The sequence below is a fragment of the Tetranychus urticae genome, chromosome 1, assembly GCF_039701765.1.
Source record: "Tetranychus urticae isolate SD_2017Ah chromosome 1, NJAU_TeUrti_SD_1.0, whole genome shotgun sequence".
Taxonomy (NCBI): domain Eukaryota; kingdom Metazoa; phylum Arthropoda; class Arachnida; order Trombidiformes; family Tetranychidae; genus Tetranychus; species Tetranychus urticae.
Window position 1 is genome coordinate 20,740,436 of NC_142958.1, and position 20,723 is coordinate 20,761,158.

Consider the following 20,723-nt stretch of genomic DNA (forward strand, 5'->3'; position numbering starts at 1 on the left):
TTTTTTAGAAAATTTTGAGCCGCACGAAATTTCATTTTTTTGATTTTTTTCCAATAAATTCCGAATTAGAAAACGGAACATTATAAATCATGTATCATAAAAATTCTGCATCCTTCCTTATATGATTAGCAAAAGAATTGTTTTAATTGCTTCGATAAACAATAAAATATTAACATTTAAAGTTCCGCCACTTTGAGCCGGACAACCTAATAATAAAACTGTTAAATGTAATCTAACTTCAAGAGTCATTTTCCGAGTTTCAGGGCAATTACACTTCGTTCCTTCATATTATCAAGCTCACATTAGATGAACAAAAAAGAGTTTTGAGAAAAGACGATTCCAACATTGATTAGATGAAAATCTTGTATCAACCTTTACCGACGAGACTTGACCAAGTTATAAATGGCAATAATTATGACTGCAATTGATTCAATTCTAATGACTTTTCAGAATCTGGTCAGCATTATTGGTGTAGTCACATGCGATGTTGATTTGAAATCACTATTCACTCCATTGAAATGTTCAATCTATTCCAACAGTGTTTAATGTTGTAGTCAAGAGCATCATCGAGCTATTTTGCATGATTATTGTTAATCTCAACTTGAAACAAATGTATTTCCATAAACTTTGACAACTGTATTGAATCGGAACAACGCGAAAACTTTGACACAATTAAATTGAAAATGATGCATTTAATAGCAATTTTTCAACAAATGAGTAAAATATAAAATTACAAAGTTGATTGATTGACTGAGTGTTCAATTGAATAATTAGAGTAAATGGTGAGACATGAAAGACGGATGGAAAGGAAAAAAGTGGTAAAAAAAAGAGAAACGCAAATCACGAAATAATGATGAATGATAAATGTTATTAAATTATTTAGCCTTTGGTTTTCAAATGATTGATGATGATTTATAATTGACAGAGAAATGATTTGGTAAACATGATCATTATCAATCACCAATTGAATCACTTTTAATTATTGTTAGTGTTTCCTTTTGTCGACCAATTGCAAGTAATCAACGGGAACTAAGGTTAGAGACACTTGGACACAATAGGGTTGCAACAGAAGAAGCGTCAAGGTAAACCCAAACCAGAGAAGAAAAAGTTTTGTCAAATCAACACAATTGGCACCATTACAATGAGAGAAGAGCAAACGATTACAATCGCATTGTCATCACGTATATCATGACAACATATGCGCTAAAAAGTGCGCTCCATCTTCATCTCTATTAGCCACGCTTGGCACCTTTGTTGTCAGCTTATCACTAGCAAGATCAGAGGTTAACCTCGATAAAGAAGATGAAGAAGAAAAAAGTTAACCAAAAAAAGGTCGAAGCTCGAGACAAGCCAATTTGCAGGAAAGGCTAAAAAGCATCAAATCAGTTAGCATTGATAAATGTAAAGGTTACAAAACTTGCATCACTTGGATAATAACATTAACTTTAAGTTTTTTTTATTCATTTACTACGTGGACTCGATCTGTACATCATTTTATTCATCATCATTTCTGGTGCATCTAATTGAATTACAAGTATTTGAAAAGCGCAGAGAAGTGAATAATTTATAATGCACTTTTTTTTGCTACCAAAGTAAATTAATGTAACTTTTCGTTTCTTTTTACTTTCTGGGTTCCTCTTTGTCCAAGGGTCGCTGTTGGCGAGTTGCTGGTTGGGTCAAGAATGATGAGGCTTTTGGCAATCAATTGACCTCAACAGCCACAAACCTAAATACATTATGGATATCAATACATTTTTAATCATTTGCGGTAAACTTTACCAATCACTTAGATTGCCAATAATGGGCTTCGTCTTGGTTCACAGTTTTATTGGCTTGTAAAGGATGAACGATGTAAAAAAAAGACAAGAGGTTAAAATAGACTCTAGAGTAAAATAATTTAAATGCTTATTCAGTTCAACTTGGAGTTTATCTTGAGTTATTTAGTTCTTTGCCTCTTCTTGGAGTTGCTTTTATCTGTTATCAGAGTTGCTCATTTCTCATCGTAATTACCTTTAACCACGAGTTGGCTCTTCACAAATCCATTTGATCACATTGAAAAGTTGGAGAAGCAAAATGAGTGCTTGCAACAGATTTTCATCTTTACCTTATTCCATTTTAGCTGAGCAAATATTGAACATGGAATGATTGTTTTTGCCTCATCTTTTTATTTTCCTTTTTCTGTCCATTTGATCATTGAAGTGAAGATGAAGAAGGCGGTCTTGATGAGTAGTTCTGAGTAGTCTGAGTTTTCCCTTTTTACCTCATTATTCGGTACTTTTAGGTTAAACTTGGGCCAAAATGTGTAACTGTGCAAAAAGAGGAAAAAGAAGAAGAAAAAGAAGTCCAAGATTGAACATGAAATTAGTTGATATAATATTAATAAAAGAGGTTTGAGGTTTGGATATTCAATGAAGAGAACTGATGATAATGATGTTTGCCTTTGTTTTTCCTTCTTTCATTCATTCTGTTCATTCTGGATAACATGAGATTGAATATCATAAATTATTGAGCTTTTCCTTTGGTTACATGAAAAAGGTGGGCTAAAAGTTTAACCTCTCTGGTTCAAAGTAAAATTGAAGAAGAACCGTTTAAAGAAGAGAAGTAGAAAAAAAGGAAGAAGAAGAAGAAGAGAATAAAAGAAGATAATAAAGATGATTGAGAGAAGAAAAAGTTTTTTTCTCTTATCTCCATCAAATTATGATCATCATCATCATTATCATCATTTTTGGAACAAGAAAGGGAACCCTGAAATCAACCCAATTCTAACCTCATTTTGGTTCAACCAAAAGATAATACTTTCTTCTCAACCTTTGATTCAAGTTGGACATGAGTTTTCATCATTCTCCATCCCATGTCATTTCAACTAGCCTTTCCACAGATGAACATGAATATTATCATCAACAACAGCAGGAGATGCAGCAAGTCGCCAACACAATAATGAAACTCATCATCATTATCTTCATTTGAGGAGAGAAGAAGAAGAAAAAACTCTTTTCTTTTGCAAAACTTATCATCTCCCATCATCATCATCATCATGAACTTACTGAAAATTCGTTTATAGGGCTTCATTTTTTACTTGTGTTTGCTTCCGGAAAAGTGATTCAATTCCAACGGAATTGTTTTCCTTCTCACCAAAATAGATAACCATTTTTCTGTGTGTTGCCTTTATTTTTGCGCAGCATCATCAGTTGATCCAATCTTCATCCAATCAGCATTCTGTTCATGTTTCCAGGAACCTCGAGCAAAGGCAGTCATCATGATCAAACCTTTTATCTGTAGTTTTGAAACATCAAGATGAGCAAGAGAAGAGAAGGGAAAAAGAAGAGCAAAAAAAAAAGAGTCAGATGATGTAATGAGAAAAGGGAAGATGAAAAAAAAGAGGTTGAACCATCGATTTTTTACTTCTCAATGCTCTACTCTTTACCCATTGCCTTGGCCTGAAAAAGATTCATCAAGAGTTTTAATAAATTCTGGTTCCTATTACATACATTTCTTGTCAAACTTGCTCTTCTTTGCATTTTATACTTTCATCCATTAAACCAATGAATTATCTTCAATCTCTCCTCATCTTCATCATGTTTACTCATGAAGAGCAAAAAAAGGGCAGAAAAAAAGAAATGATCTCGAAATTATCAAATTCTGATGACTTTCTCTCCCTGTAACCCTGAAAACTTGAAACATTGTAAACTTAATCAATTGCAATGTCATTTGTGAATCATTCCTTGTTTTTCCCAAACTTGAGTAACACTTATTCAACATAATTTATTAATAACTTTGAATATTTTTTTTGCAGATAAAATGCATGATGAGACAAATTAAGGTGAAAATGTAATTGAGAAAAGATGAAAATGAACATTTGACCGATAAATGTTGAAACGAAGAACAACTTTTTTTTGAGGTAAAAAAAATATTGTTCAAGGTGGTCTATTACATGGTTTTGAAGGTAGTTATTGTTGTCAGTGATTTTGATGCTTTACAAAGGGCAACTCACATAGGGAACAAGTGTTGAGCTTAGGCTCATCTTGGATGCTGGGATCAATGATGATGCCGATAAGTTGGGGGTCTTTTCATTTTGTTGTCAATGATGATTTAGTAAACGCCTTTTGCTTCTCTTCTTCTTTATCATTATCATCTTCTTAAGATGATGTGTTTGCATGTCACTTCTCATCTCTCAATCAGTGTTACTTGTCTATTACACACTACAAGCTTTTATGGTGCAATCAGATGAGTTTACCTATTGTCCCACTAAGATGGATTCAAAGCAAGATTGACAGTCAATCGAAAAGAATTGGACTGAAGATGATGATGAAGGGAAGATGAAGGAGAAAGCATAACCGAAGAAAGGAATTGATGAGAATTTAGTTTCATTTTCATATGATAATAGGAAAAGATAGAGCAACCTAATTCATAATGTGATAGCAACAATGTAATCAACGTAAAGTAACTCAAATCATTGGCACATATTAGCATAATACTGCTTAAACATTATCTAATCAACTGCTTTTTAATGAAAGTTTTTATTCAAACACAAAATATTCCGATTGTTCATGAGCCATTTTGCAAGATCAACTTTGGCTAAGTTTTTTTCCGAGTTTTTGAGTTCGAAATTATCTTTTCGTAAATTGAAAGATTACTCAAAGATTTTATTTATGGATCACTCTTTATTACAAGAGCGATGCAAATGGTTAGTTTAATCAAATTAAGATTATTAGACTTTCTCAATAGTCTTTGAGTTTCTGGAGTTGATTTGAATGATAAAAGAGATTGATTCAGATTCAGTTGTTTGGTGAACATTCGACTCGTTCCCAATCTAACTTAACCTGACCTAACCTGAGACGTCAGGATTGAAATGATTCATTGTTCATTATCTGAGATTTGAACACAGAATAAATGGAAAAAAAGAATGTTTCGATTTTTAAGTTTTAATCTTCTCTCAACAAGTTTTGCTTTCTTAATGGATTATCTGATAAAAGGTGAAAGAGTTTCAGTTAATGGATGCTGAACATTGAACCTTTGGAGTTTGGCTTTTGATTAGAGAATTTGAAGTTTCAATGAAATTTTTTGGCCTGAAATTGGACAGTTGACTCATTGAACTTTCTTGAAAGGATGAAAGTATTTTGCAATTTTTGGTTAAATGTTTTCAAGTCAAATGAAAAATGATTTACATTGCAACAATTGTAGTAAAAGTTGAGAAAATTGACCTTTTTTTGAGTTTTTATTTTTGCTTTGAATCAGATTGTAAATATGGATAGATATTGACAAAGATTGAGAGTAAAATATAATCAGTCAACACAAATGTTTGGTGATAGAGTCAGGGGAAGATGGAGGAGAAAAAATGATGAAGGAGAAGGAAAAAGGAATGAAAATATGATATGAAATGAAAAGTAAAATAAATTGAAGGCGAATCAAAGTATATAAAAAATAGGATGACCCAGGAATGATAAATCTCGAGAGAGTTCAACTTTGTAAATTGGCCTGAAGATGCGAGACTTGGTGAGGTGAGGATGATGACAAAGCACAGGAGGAAGTTGTGATGATAAAAAATTGTGATATTTGCTTAAAAAAAAGAGGCTAACAAAAGAGTCTTTGCTGTTTCAGCTAAAGCAAAGTCAACTTGGACTGTAAAAATATCATCTGAAAATAAAAAAAAGTAAAAGTTTCTCTCCTTCCCTGTCTATCACAAATTTTATGTTGAATCACAAAGCGTACAGATGAACTTCAGCTCATAATCTAAAGAAAACTAAAAAAGCTAAATTGAGAGAGAAAGAGGAGAAAGAAAGATGAGGATGATGAAGGTACATTAGATTAGAGAGTTTCCTTTTGCAGTTAGATTGGCTTCAGGGATCTTTCAATTCACATTCAACTTATAAAGAGTAGAAATGAAAAGTGAAGAAGTGATGAGAATTGGGAGAAGAGCAGAGAGTAGAAAAAAAGATGAAAGATGAAGATAAGTGATGACTAGGATGATTGAGAAATGAAAAGGAATGGAAAAGATGAAATTAAATTTATACCTCGACGTAAAAATGTGAATTACATCTAATTTGCGGGAGTGAATTAAAAAAAAGCTCCGTTTCTCTGTTTGAACATTTTTATACATTTTATTGTTATCATCCTTTACCAACATTTTCATCATCTTTCTCATTTTTTGTGGCTCAGTTCAAGTCGAGTCAGTTAGGCTGACACTAAATGTAATTTCAACCTAACAAAGTGCTTCGCGTCCCATCAAATTTGACAAGTGATGAGGACATTTTTGCGTAAAAATTCACATTCCAATTCATTTTATTTATCATCGAGACAAATGCAGTAGGCTAAAGGAGATGATTTTGCTAACCTAATAAAGTAACTCTCGTCCCATCAAACAGGACTTATGAAGATATGTTTGCATGAAAAAAACTAATTGCAAAAAATATTTATCACTTCGCAAGATGATTATGTTAGGCTGAATGAGATGATTTCTCAGACCTAGCAAGTGACTCTTGTCCCATCAAATATCACTTACAATGAAGATAGTTTTTTCGTGAAAATAACTTGAAATCTTTTAATTATCGAGTCAATATGTTAGGCTAAAGGGTATCATTTCTTGGACCTAGCAAGTGACTGTTGCTGCATCAAAAATGGCACATGAAGACGGTCTTGTACGTGGCAAATTTTGTCTTTATTTGCCAACTTTTTCTTTTGCTTTTTTATTCGCTTTTTATGCACTGAGTTAGTGAAAGGGAATTTCATGATTCAGAATTTTTGGCCTTTTATCACCAATCTTTTATATCCAACCATATGCAATGGCTATAAAGTTATCCAATAAAGAAAAGTATTTTTAAGGCAAAAAATGGTGAATAAATAGATTAAGATTAGTGAAGTGTTGATTTCAGCAAGTGTCTTTCAATCATATTTCCTGCCTTTCAATAAATAATCTGTACAAGTATCAACATGAAAATCGGCTTAGTCTGAACCATGTTGACCTCTTTTTGCTGCTACTGTTGTTGTTGCCTACTTTGATGGTTATTTTTTGTTTCTTTTGGCAATTTTATTGTGATCAGCTTGTTGAAGCATCAGCTCAGTGTGAATGATAATCAACAAGGATGAGGATGCAAATTGAAAAATCTCGTTTCTTTCCTTTCAGCATTTTTTCATCCCATAAAAAGTGTACCCAAAAACAACACAAAAAAAAACAAATGAAAAGAGTTTTTCGAAGCTGAGAAAAAAGAAGAAGTTAAAGCTTCCGTTGACCTTAATACAATCAAGGATGATGGATAAGCTGATGGATGAAACCATTTCAACTTGCATTTCACCATCTTCATAGGCCACTTGATTGCTCATTTATTTGCCATCGTAAAGGCCAACAAAGTTGATCACTTAATAACAATGTGAAATGAGTGAATAAAGTTATTTTTTGTGTTTATTTTGCATCAACATTTTTTTCAAGTTGCAAACAAACATAACTATAAATACTTTGCCTACAAATGTACAAACAGATTTTTCATTTTGCACAGCAACGGATGTGGGCAGATTTTTGCATTCAAAATCAGCTGATGGAGAAGAAGAAGAAGAAGATACCTTTGAAAGGTAATTCAGGGTGTGTTAAGAGGGTATTAATTACTACTTGAATAGTTTTTTTTCTTTTGGTGAACAATCTTGAATAGTGAATAGAGAAAACTTAACCAAGAAGAAGAGATGAAAAGGTAGATTGACCCTTGAAGATGAAAAAAAAGGTTGAATAATAACTGATTAATTAGAATAAGAATTGGTTAAAATGTTTGGGTTTTCAGGTAAAGTGATTGATGAACACACAAGGAATGAACAGATGAAGCAAAAAGAAGGTTCAAGAGTCTAATGGGAAGATGAAGATGAAGAAAAATCTCTGTAAATTGTATAATAATGAAGCTGTTACAATGAAATATTGAGATAGGATTAAGTTTAATCTGTCCAAGTCTCTGGAAACTTTGGACTACAAACTGTTTACGCCATTTTTAAATGCAAAATTTGCGCCCCTTCAAGAGTTTCATTTACATATCATATTGCATATTGCTATTGATACTTTCCTTCAACTTTGTCTTCTTCTTCTTCTTTCTGTTTATAATCAATTTTTTTTTCATTCAATATCATAAATAAAAACACTCACTCATTCATATATAGCAACACTTGGGCACATGTACACGTGACAATAGCATTTCCTTTCAGGGTTAAACAGTAAAGGAAGTTTCATCATTTTCATCATTTCTGATTTTCCTTTTCATTCCTCTTCTTTCAGCCTTTTCACTTGGAAACTTGATATTGTTTACCATCTTCGGCCATTCTCATTGTTGCTCTTTCAAGAGACAAAAACATTTTCATTCTTCCTCAAAATACTCAAATGACTCTTTTTGATTGATTATTGACTCAATAAGTATCATCATCATACATTTTTTTATTCAATTTCAACATGAATAATTACTTTGTAATTTGTCTTAAAAATATCATTGATATGATAATAAATGTCTGCTTAAAAGGCCGCTCAAGGAAAAATGAAACGTTTATTAGGATCAATCAAATTTACCAATCAACTTGGCCAAAGTTGACTCTGTTTGGTTAACTTGCTGGTCAGTATTATTAGGCATCTTCAAAGTACTTGCACCTTCCGAGTGTTTTTCATTCAAACAATTCAGTAAATTTATTCAATTTTTTTCGATTTCTGCATAAAATATTCAATCAATATTTGTTCTTTAATTTGCACCCAATTTCATGATTAAAAACATTGATTAACATACTTAAATTTTGATTCAATTCATTTTTGCAATTTTTGATCCTCAAATTAAACTGCCGATTAAAAATGATCAACGATTCAGAATCAAGAAAAATTAACATCGATCGAAAGCTTAAACTCCATATAAACACTGATAATTCAAATTCTGGTCATTGACATTATTACCATAGTTAATTATTTCAGGATAATTAAAACTTCGCTCAACATTAAATCTCCATAGAAAGGATATTTTTGAGTTTTTGAGATTTCAATAAAAATCCTTTTGAACTTTTGCGTCTCGCTCATTTGCTCTGACTTTATCAAGCAATCAAGATTGACTAAAATCAAAGTAACCCAATGAAGTCAGCTAAAGGTCGGACTAGACGTTTCGACTCTAACGTAACCACTTGAAAGCCAAGTGTAAAGATTAATCAACTTTAGTCATCACGACTCTTAACCTGATGACTAGTTTTTCAAAACTCATCAATTTTCTTGTTACAGTAATGTAAAATAACCCGATGATGTTACATCAACTCTGACTCGAAATGGGAAAACAAACGTCTTCAACTTTCCCTTGCAGTTACTTTACTTTAAAAAGGGAGAAAAAAGTTCATTTTTTTCCTTGCACCAATGCAAATCACAAGCTCAGTGAGTTAAAGAATTCAAGGAATTTTTCCTTTCATGATTCAGACCAATTTGATTTGAAAGTTTCAACAAAAAAAAGTTTAGATTAATGTTATCACTTTTTCAACTCCCTTTACCAATGTTATCAATCAAACCTTCCTATTTTGAGCAACACTTTTCAACCTAACATTTTCTCGTTGGTGACAATTGACTCACTTTTGTTGCCATGAAAAAACATGAAAAATTGAATAGTTTTCCCTTCACCATAATTATCATTTGGTTGACTTGATTTTATTTGTTTACCATTCATTTTACCTTTTTGATTATTTTTCAATTTCATTTCAATTTGTAATCATCATTTTCTCCATTCTATTCACAAGTTAATCTTTTATTTGAGATTGAATTTTTTACTTCTCCTGTCACAATATAAAAGGCAAAAGCAGAGAGAAAAAAGTAGAAGTCACAAAAAATAGAAATCGAAAAGAAAAGAAAGAAAAACTAGAATCTAGAATTGTATAGATTGGGAAAACGGAGGAAACTGATCGTCACAGCATCAGTCTCATGGTGAAGATGAAGCAAGAAGTAACTGAAAATATTGACTGAACATGTTGAGTCAAACGTCAAGAGTCTCTTTTACAATTGATGAGGATGAATGAGTATTTTATCATCTAAAATGTATTGAATGAAAATATGACAAAAACTTCGGAAGTTGATTGCATCAAGAGAGAAGAATGAAGCTGCAAAATGTAGACACTTGGAGAGACACAAGAAGATGAACAAGTGAGAAGTTTCAATGAAAAGTGAGACACACGCAAATGGTATCAACAATAACAAGTCAACAAGATTCAGTCAAATGCATTGTAAAACCAATCACTTTTCATCTTTAAATTTTTGCCACTTCTTCAAGTCTTTTTTTGTATAGATTCAAAAGGTTGGAGTGAAGATAATGACTGTGATGATAAAACAATGGGCAACAACTTGATCTCACTTTGATTCAGTTGCGATTTTTTTTGCTCAATGAAAGCTGAAAGGCAAACCGCAACCAAAATTTTTGAAATTTATTTTGGCATCAAAATCATGTCACTTTGAATACATTTTTTTACATGACTTTTTTTTGCTCGTTTCATCTTCTTCTCAGCTTCTTTCCTCATTATCCTGAAGGAAAAGTTTTCTCATCCTGAGAATGATTAATATTTTTCCTGTGTTCTTTTGCCTTTTCAGACGATTTTTGTTTTCTTCTGTCAAAGCGATTTTTGATTAACCTGCACAATCAATATTGAAAATGCAATAACAAGAAAAAAAAGCAAGCTAAAGCAATAATTGAATAACATTATAGAGGGAAAGAGAGTGAGAGAAACAAAAGGAAAATCAAAATGAGAATAAAAATTCTGTCAATCATTTGTTCAAAATTGCGATCAACATTCAATGGAACGAATTACTTTTGTGTTTGCAATTTATGTTTTCTTTTTTTTCCTGTGGCTTACAACTTAACCTTTGTTTGTGTCAGTTTATATTGAATATTGTGCATAAAAATGATTTTCATTCAATAAAGCTAAACAGCTTAAACGAAGCAAGTAAAAAACAAAGCAAAATGGCAAAATTGACAGATCAAAGTTACCGTAACAGCAATAATGGTTGATGAAATGACTCGATATAATCACTCGACTTTACCCTTCATTTGGTGTCTATATTTGTAGCTCATTTAGCTACTTCATTTTTCATCATTTTCAATGAAAAGCTAATTACGTCCATTTGATGCAAAAACAATGTGACAAAACATTCAAACCCTTGAGGTCTTTTTGGGAACCGTAAAGTTATTGGTCAGGAAAATTGGCTATGAATGTTAAAGTGCATGAACCAGATTAAAAGTTACAAAAGCCTCCTTTAGTTATCTCAGAAGTCGGTAAAGATATCAAATTACTAACTCCAAGCTTCGATTCCACTTTTTGTTTAGTTTCTCGAGAATCACGAAGATTGGTGCTTCGTCTGAAAATTTTTTAAAGGTTTATGAAGTGACTTACAAATGACTTCTAGAGGCAGCTTGAGCGATTACTCAAAATGACCTTTTATGGCCTTGCTTGAAATATAAAAATATCGTCGAAATTTCCATAGATAAAATCTCAGGTCAACCAGCAGTCGAGTAATAGCCAAAAGAAAATGTACTTTCATCAGTCAACTTTAACTACTACTTCAACTTCTGTTAATTGAAACACTATTCAACTACTCTTCAACTATCGTACTTGAACTTGAAATGAATCAAACCTTTTAATTTGCTCAGCACTTTGCATTAGACAATCCAGAATCGTCTTCAGAATCGCCTTATAAATATCATTTTCCAGAGTTGTACCTCTCACAGTCCGCTGTCCTGACTGTCGTCTCTCCAATCTCTTAAAGTATCCTAAACCTTGCCATCAGACAGAAAAACCATCCTTAATTCAAATGCCATTTTCGGCTTTTGTGACATTTATTCATTTTCAATTATTTAATAAAAAAGACAAAACGATCTGGTTATTCCAAACTTTTCAACAAATCAATTTCTTATTACAAAAATATAGCCTATTAAGTTTAACAAGTAAAATGAGATAAACTCCAATCATGATCCATTTGTTTCTCAAGTTTTCTTGTTGCATCAATAATGCAAAATAAGCTGAAGTTGAAACTGAACCAGCCTTTGAGTAAAATCACAACAATGAAAGGAAAGATGAAAAGATTGCTTGAAAAATGAATGATACCTTGGATAGGAATGGTTGTTAAGACTTGATACAAACACTTGACTTTCCCATTTATTTGGTGTCTATATTGATAGCTCATTTTGGATACTTCATTTTTCATCATCACTTTCATCATTTTTTCTCCTCTTCTTTTATTCCCTCATTTTGTCCACTTTGCATGGTCAACTTTTGGCAAGATGATAATCATCAATTTATAGGACTTGTATCTATTTTAATGATTACTTGATAATGATCAGTCTATGAGAAAAAAAGGAGACTTTGGCAGAGAAGGAACAAAAAAAGGAGTTGCAAGGAATGGGTAAAGATAAAATGATTTGTGGTTTTGAATATAATGATGATCATGATGATAGAGATGATAAAGGGAAATCATTGATTCGGCTAATTATAATGTCCTCCTCTTTGCTGCTTTCCTCCTCCTCTTTCGTCAATTTTTGGTCCTCATTTTCATCATTATCATTCGTCTTGTATTCTTTTCATCATTTTCTTGTTTCTATAACAAATGCATTAACTTTTTTCGTCTTTTGTTCTTCTTCTTTTACCCAATTGTCATCTCACATTGATATAATTATTAGCCCATGATCGGTTAACATGATTGAAGAATCCAATTGAATCATGATAATATTGTTGTGATGAGGGGAAGAAGAGCAAGAAAAAAAGTTTCATTCCCAGTCCAAATTTGGACCATTTTATGTTAATTTTGTGATTACTTTCAATCTTATTATTGTATTAGATGGAAGAGTAAAAAGAGTAAAACCATGATTGATGGAGAAGATGAGAAGAAGAAGAAGAGGAAGAAAAAAATGTTGATGATAAAGATGAGAGTGATACGAATGAAAGGTAAATGGTAAAGTTGAAGAGTAAACTTTGCCTCAACATTAGATGGACAGAGTTTCGGTCTACAGGATAAATTCAGATTAACCATGCATGAAAATCATTTTCATCATGTTACAAGCCAATCAACTTTTTTTCCATTTTTTGCTATTCATTTTCAATGCACAAAATCAGAGCATTTGTTTTCACCTGCATAAATTAAGCCATCAATAAACCTTTAAATGAACAAAAGATCTGACAAAATTAATCAGATTTTTGTGATAAAAAAACTTGAAATAGAAAACCAAAAATGATTCGAATGTAAAATTTGGCTAAAACCAAAGATCAAGAATGAAAAGCCAAAAAAACGGAACTCGAGTTGAGCTTCGTTATGAATCAGAATGCAAGTCAACTATGAATCAAAATCTAGAATTGAAAATGACCGAACATTCGAACATTTCAATTCCCATTGAATTTTCGGAATTTTCAATTTATTCTTAAAAATGTAACCAAATCTCATTGAACAATGAAGCGATTGTTCATCTAAAAAGATTTCCATTGAAGCTTCCGAGTTAAACTAAATTGACCAACTATTGAAAAGGTGAGAAGCAAAAATGAGCTGAAAATAATCTTTTAATAAACTGATTATAAATTCATTTGAAATGAGTTTAATTTTTTCATGCGTTAATCGAAATGAAAAAAAGTTGAAAACAGTGTAATTGGATATTGACTGAGCAGATGAATTCAATATGGTTAACCGCCAAGATTTTAAAAGGCAAGATTAAAAAGAGCGTTTAATCTCAATAACTCGAGGCACTTTGAACAATGAAAACATTGCCTAGAGTTGAATCTAGTTCATGCATTTTTACACTTTACATGTTTTTTTTGTTCAGTTTCAGGGAAAAGACTTTTTACCAATTTTATAGTTACCTTGTAAATCCAATTGTACAATTCCCTCGTGATTGAGTAAAAGGGTGATCAAGATTCAACTTTGCCGACCGCTTTCGCTTCAATACATCAAATGCTTTATTGGTTGCTTTTACAACCAATGTTCACTTGAGTTGAATGGTTTTGCATTTTATTGTTTTAAAAGTTGACCTTTTCTCGTTTCTGTTCAATTCTTGTTTCGGTGTTTTATTAAACTCTTGATTGTTTAAATTTAAACATTTTATTCCTTTCTTTGTTCAACTGTTATTGATTTGCCTGTTTACCCTTCAGGCAAAAGAAGCCAGAATTTTGGGTAAAAAAAAGTTCAATTGTAAATGTTAAATAACAGTTTTGCTTCTTTACTGTTTTCGCTATTAATGATTTGCCAATTGGTTTGGTTCAAGTTAATTTGATTAAATGGCAAAAAGGGTTGAAAGATGAATCACCAAAAGACAAATTGTTGCCACACTTTGATCATTAATTATCATGTTGAATCATGAAAGGTTGTAATTAAGAGAAAAGCTGCTTTTCTTGAACATTGGTGTTGAAGCGACTCTCAACAACGGTTAACGGCATTCAACTGTCCAGTTTTTGGGAAATTGATTAAACTTTTTTTCTTGGTTCTTCCAAATGCTTTCAACTTGTGATACTTTGCCATCATTAAATGTTGTCTCATGTTGCCTTAAATCATAATTGGTGGATCAAAATATTTTTTGTTTTATAAATCAATCGTTTCATCTGCTCTTTAGGTAATTAAGCTTGCGTTAAAATGGTGTTAATCAAGAAAAGGTAAAGGGAAGGGAAAAATGTTTCAAATTTTGCATCATTTTTCATTTCATTTTTTTGCCTCTCTCATTGACAGTTTATCTTCATCCTTTACTGAGTAATATTTTGACAAACATAATTGATCCTTTAATTGGGACTCATTTTCTCATCATTACATCTCATGAGATGAATGGTGCAAAAATGATCTTTTGGCAAGTCTGCTTTGCTGGTTTGGAGGAAAATAAATTTGATGGAAAATTCATTAAAGATTCGACATGAGTCTATGAAATCTTCCAGTCACAAATGAAATGGTTACCAAGTTTGTAGTTGACTGGATGAGTCTTGCGCTATCAGACAGGTTAACAGTTCATTGAATTCCGTTCCATGGACTATTCCAAGATGAATTCAATTTTTTACTTTTTACTCATTTGCTTTTGCTGTTTTGACCCATTACCGTCTATGCATGAAAGCCTAAAGACTTGAAAGAGCTACAAAAATCAAAACTGGAATCTTCCAAAAGCATCACTCGACAAACGTGTCAAAACGTTATAAATTGGCTCGAATGCCTCAAAAAAAGTACTAGTGGTCACTTTGAAAGCATAACACTTGGATTATTTTAATCTGAACATGTATGTAGCTTCAGGTTTTCGTAAAAAAAGTTGTGTCAAAGTAGTTCGCTTTCCATTTGTCACGTTGTTTGTTATGATATTAAGATCTTTATGTTTCATGTAGAAGTCGTTTCAAGTAAACTTAAGGCTATTTTAAACACCAATAAATTATAAATAATCGTGCTCTAACTATTGATGAATTGAGCTTGCAACGCAAACGGAGACAAACAGTTTTAGTCCGTCACTAAGAATCGTAGCTTGAGCTATGCTCGAATGAAAAATATCGATTTCTAAAGTTGATTAAAAGAAATGTTGTTATCAAATTGACCCATGAAGAGTGAGGTAAAATAATGAATTCTAGTTTCTGCCCTTTCTTCTTTACCGCATCTTGTTGAACAGTTGAAGTTGAATATCAATGGCCAGCAATGGGCAATGATGGAGATTAAATGATGCCAATGATGACCAAAGCTAGCCTGAGAAAAGGTTACTTGAAGATCATTATTGTTTGATGATGATAAGCAAATAGGAGTAAAAGATGAAGTTTAAGAAGAAGAGGAAAAGTAGAAGGAAATTGATTCTCAATGATTGAACAAAGCCTTTTTGTCATTATTATCATTATCAAAATGATGACGGTCATCATCACCATCATTATCATGATTGTCTAGATCAACATTATTTTCAATATTGTTGAAGGACTAAGTTGCCTTTTGGGATCGTAAAGTGCAAAATTAAACATTAAACCTTTAACCATCTTTTCAAGTCCATGTCATTTAGATTATTAACTCTTCAGGAACCATTTATGATTAATGTTTTCTTTTTTTTTTGACCAAAAATGTTTTCCCTTTTGCTCAACATGAATCCGCTCAGAAATTAAACACAAGCAATAAAAAGCCTTAAAAACTAAACTTGTTTGGATTATCATTTTAGCTTTAATACTGTTTCGTTTTTGGCCGGATAAATCAGCCAATAAATAACATTATTTAGCTTGTAAAACATTTGCATTTCATTTCTTTATATCGTATAATATACACTTTTATGGGCATCACTTGAGTTATAATACGTTCAGTTGAATATGTTTTTTTATTCATCTCATTAAATAATCAACTCAATCAAAAGCATTTCAAATCCATTTGGCGAATTAAAAAGTCAAGGAAAAAGAGCGATCGATAATTTCCTCATTCTTCTCCCAAGAAGCTCAGACTTTTCGAGGAAAGTGAATAAACTTTCTCTACAAAATTATTCGAAAGAATCAAAAATTCGAAAAAGAAAATTGAAATTTTTCGAACCCAAAATCAACCTTTATCGATATCATGTGCGAAAATTTTGGTTCGAAATTTGATTTTTTTTCGATTTTTTAGGAACTTTTCTGGCACTTTGGCACGTTAGAACAAGAATATTGAATGATGAGAAATTCATTGATGATGAGGTTTGGAATGAAATTTGAGTGGACGAGTTTCGAAGTTGAATGAATCACGATTTTAGAGTAAAATGTTTATCGACTGAAGTATGTTTGGACTGGACTATTGAGATAAGTTGATTCGTTATTTATTGGTGGATGGATGCAAGTTGATCAAGTAATGAATATAAATGTTGATTGCAATCGTGATCCATGTAATTGCAATCAAAACAGTTTATGGACCATCAAATGGAATGCAATTGTCAAATCAATTAGGATTGTTAAGCGGCCTAAAATCAAGTGAATACCTTTTTTGTTTGCGCTTTTTCTGGTTCCTCTTTTTTTGTTGCAATTTGTTTCTGTTTCACAATAAGTTGCAAAGGTTTTCAAGTTGATCATGTTTGATCAATGCAGAGTCACACTTTGACCCAATTTACATTGTGATTGACAATGATTTACAGAGAGCAACTTGAGCGCGTGACTCGAAGGAAAGGATAAAAGATAAAGGCAACAATAAAAAGCACAACAAGAAGGAAAAATAAGGAAACAAATGAACATCAAAATCTTGCAGCAGAAACTCATAACTTGGGCTGCAAACGGCAAGCCTTCAGTTAAAGAGTTACATAAGGTTGATGTAATGAAAAGACAAGGGAACAAGCTTGAAACGGAAAGAGAAGAGAAAAGCTCGACTTTTCTCTTTGAAGGTGATGTTGATTACATTAAAGCTAAAAGGATTGTAATGACAATAAAACACAATCTGTTGATAAACATGAGACTGAAAAGAGTAATAATAAAACCCCTTTTTTCCCTCTTCTCCCAATTGCTTTCCTCATCATTTTTCCTGCAACCTCATCTTCACTATCTTTACAATCATCAGTGCATATTGCCTCAGTTATTCAACAGTTTTCAGCTGAACAAAAAGGTGAAAGCTGACTCGATGAAACTTGAAGCAAAAGGACAAAATTACAGTTAAAAAGTTGCCCAAAAAAGTGATAAAGCTTTATGGGCAAAGAGAGAGAGAAAAGTTATAAAAATGTTTTTGTATCGCATTTGAAGGTTGCTCAACTAATCAAATTGATTGATCTTCATCTTCATCAATCTAGCTTCATCATTGTGGCCTTCATCATTATCATCATTGATAACAATTTAACAGTAAACAGTGTTAAAAGCATTTTATGGTTCCTTTCAATTTATATAAATACTCGGCACACTCTTTAATCAATTGATTGGTCCGTAAAAAAAAGACGAAGAGAAATTAGAAAAACATAAAAAAGTTTTACTTTTCCAGCCTACCATTTGTCAATCAACTAACACGGTGGTTACACTGTGAAATGAATCTCATGAGATTATCATTATTCAACTGTTGAAAGTTATTTGTTGGCAGTTTTATTCATGATAATAAATGAGACGAAACTTGTCAACAATTGAATAGCATTTAATAAGGAAAAGGTTTAAATATTGAAACACGAAGAGCGAAAGAAGAAGAAGAAGCAAAATGAACAAATTCATCAAGTTAATTAAAATGAGGCAAAGGCTTAATTAACCAAGTTTAATTGAAGCAAACTCAAGATTGGATGATTGAGAATGAAAAATTGTTGCTCAAAAGGCAGTGTTTATAAAAGGTAAAAGTAAAAAGGTAAAAAAATGAATTCCATTGATTAATAACCCTTTTCAGTGTGAGCAAAGAGAAGCTCAGAAATTGGGAAATTTGCAAGAAACAGGTTAACAGTTTGATTAACAAGTTTCCATCATTTAATGGCAATTGTTATTTTTGTGTGAAAAACTGTTTCACAGTCAATCCGTAAAACCAACAAACCATTTGGATTGTTGTTGTTGATTTGCAATCCTCAACAATAGAGAGAGTAAAGAGAGAGATTTGCTTTGAATGAGTGGGAGTTGCATAGTTGAACCCTATAAAAAGGCAAAGGCAAAGGCAAAGTGTCATGCCCTGGGCAATCCATCAAGTCAATAGTTTCCTTCCTCAACACAATCAACCGCATCTTTTCATTGAGCAACCACAATAAAGATTGGAGAAGCAAAAAGATAAACACTTTTATATAAATAAATAAACGGATAAACTAGATTCAGATTGAACATTGGATAGAACTGATAATTTGACTGGGAGTCATGATGAGCATTTACCTTGCATTTTCCATCCATTTGATTCCAATGAGAAATTTGTTTGTTTTCTGTTGATCACAGGTTTACAGTTGAGAGAAAGAACAAGATTGAATCAAGTGAATGGAGAAACGGAATCAACTTACATTGGAATGAAATTTTGAAACATTTTTTTCTCTTCTTCTTCTTTTCACCAAAAGACACAAGTCCAGTTGGTTTTCAGATAACATTTCGTTTCCTTTTGTTCAATACCTTTTGCCGGTTCAACGGTATCCTTGGTAACCAATGCTGGATGCTGATGATAACAAATGGCGAGTTTCATTTTTTTGAGACTTTTTTTTGTACTTTTTGAAAACGAGTTAAATGAGACAAAATTGAATGAAATGAGAAATGAAAAGACGAACTTGAAATGTTCAAAGGACAAAAAACATTGAAAAAGCTTAAACTAGCTCATAGTAACCATCTCAAGTCTGGTTGATGATTGGAAAGAAGAAAGATTTTGTAAGAGAGTTAAAGAGAGAAGATGAAGAAGAGAGAGAAAAGTGAGAAAGTGAGTATTAAGAGGAAGAGAGAGAGAGAAACATTTTTCTTGGTTAAACAAGGCAAGTTGACTGTGAATCTCACATAGGCCGTTATGTATGCAAAACCATGGCTCTTCAAGCTCAGGACATTAGCAATTGAAATGAGTGATAGAGTAATAGTGGGTGAAAAGGGGATGAATAAAGGATGAAGTTGCCATTATTATTCCCTCTCTTGCTCTCTCTTCTCATCATCATTATCATCTTTTACACAAACCTGATGAGACAAAAAAAAAGAAAATTTTGTCCAAAATTTAGTCTCGACTTTGACTTTGCAAAATTGATCCTCCTTGATATCATCACCATCTTCATTATCATCATTCATCTTCTCCTCATCTTTTTTTTCCTTCTCCAAGTTAATGATATTCAAAAAGGGAAAACAATCAAGAGTTTCCTGATTTATCGATTCAAATACATAACCATGGAAACTTGAACTGCAAGAGTTTCAAGTTGCAGATTTGAAACAAGATTAATAACAAGATAATTTCATTAATAACTAAAGATAATGTAAAGATGATGAAGAGAAAATTTCATCTCTTTCTCTTTGAAAATTTGATTAAAGAACACCTTTTTTTCCATGAGGATGAGGAAAATTCTGGCAACATTGATTGAGTAAAAAAAAGTAGAGTAAAAGAGCAAAATCTTGGCGGAAAAGAAGAGAAATGTTGAAGTTGAAAAAAAAGAGGAAACGAAGCGTTCAATGAAAAAGTAATGGAATAAGAAGATAAAATGAAAAGAAGAAACAAGGATGATGAGAGCGTGTTATGATAAAAAAAAGTTAAATTCTTGAATCGTGAGACGAATTTAAGTGTATAGAGTTTACATTGAAAAAGGGCAAAGAGAAACTCATTGAAATTCTGAGCTCATCCTTTTCTTCTCGTACGAACACTTTTAGAATAAATAACTAGATGAAGAGGGAGAGAAGGTCATGGTACCTAGAGGAAGATGGGAAGATGAGGAAGAAATGAAAACGTGGTCCCATTGAAAATTGTACCAAAAGGACTTTTCTTTTTTTCTCTTTTTTTTCATTTTCGCATTTTGTCTATGGATGTGAAAAGTTTTCAACCAAATCTTATTGCATCTTTTCCTTTTCCTTTTTCCTCTTTCATCATTTTCCAACCGCCATCCTTGATTCACCATCTTTTCATGCTAACATCATTTTCCTCTTTTTTTTACTCTTTTTCAATTTCTTTTTTCTTCTTGACGTTTCTTCCTTTGCTTTTCATCTCTGAATTTTCTGAACCAGGAAACGTTCCATTGGCAGTCAATTCATCACAAACTCCGCCTTTTAATCCTCTTTTTTCCCTCATCTTGCCATCTTTCATTTTTGCCCTTTCATCTTCATCTTCGTCTTTATCATCAACTCATCTAATTTTCCTTTTTTTATCCTTTCTTTTCTTCTTCTTTCTTCTCTTATGATGATCATCTTTTTTCATTGCCATCCTT

At 32.1% G+C, this 20,723-nt stretch overlaps 1 long non-coding RNA gene across 1 annotated transcript; it reads right to left on the reverse strand.

Moving 5' to 3' along the window:
• Positions 1–672: 672 nt before the first annotated feature.
• Positions 673–19,404, reverse strand: LOC107359330 (uncharacterized). Its single transcript, XR_001568075.3, has 4 exons — positions 18,846–19,404; positions 18,724–18,770; positions 3,045–3,273; positions 673–2,306 (listed from the first exon to the last, which is right to left on the reverse strand). It is a non-coding gene; the product is annotated as an uncharacterized LOC107359330 (long non-coding RNA).
• Positions 19,405–20,723: the final 1,319 nt, after the last annotated feature.